This window comes from Orycteropus afer, unplaced genomic scaffold, assembly GCF_000298275.1.
Source record: "Orycteropus afer afer isolate SDZICR_OR568_19922 unplaced genomic scaffold, OryAfe1.0 scaffold00733, whole genome shotgun sequence".
NCBI classification, from domain to species: domain Eukaryota; kingdom Metazoa; phylum Chordata; class Mammalia; order Tubulidentata; family Orycteropodidae; genus Orycteropus; species Orycteropus afer.
The window spans coordinates 481,379-481,817 of record NW_006922320.1 but is presented as its reverse complement, the minus strand read 5'-3'; positions in this window follow the sequence as shown (position 1 = coordinate 481,817).

Genomic DNA, 439 nt, shown 5'->3' with positions numbered 1-439 from the left:
TTTGCTTTCCAGAACCCCCAGAAGACTCAAGGATTTGAAAGTAGCCTGGAAGGGTAGGATGAGAGCAAAGTTTAAAACAAGGGAATTGGTGAGTTCCAGTAAGATGGCGGAGTAGGCAGAAAGACTGCACAGACCCTCTTCAACAAAGAAAAGGGAAACCAATTAACAAAGACACAGAAGATAATCTTGGACTCCTGAGCCTTGAAGGGGAGGATATAGAAGTGGACCAAACTAGCAGAAGAATTTGCATGAAAATACCAAAAAAGGAGACAGACGGTGCTGCGGTCTGGCAGCGATCCTGAGCGATCCAGACGGCATGGCACAGACAGCTTTGAGAGTGATGAGTGGTGGTGGGACCTAAGAATTAACTTAAAAATCAGTCCTGCTTGCCAGGGACTGCATGGAGGACTGCTCTGGTGGCTGGGGAATAAACGGAGAA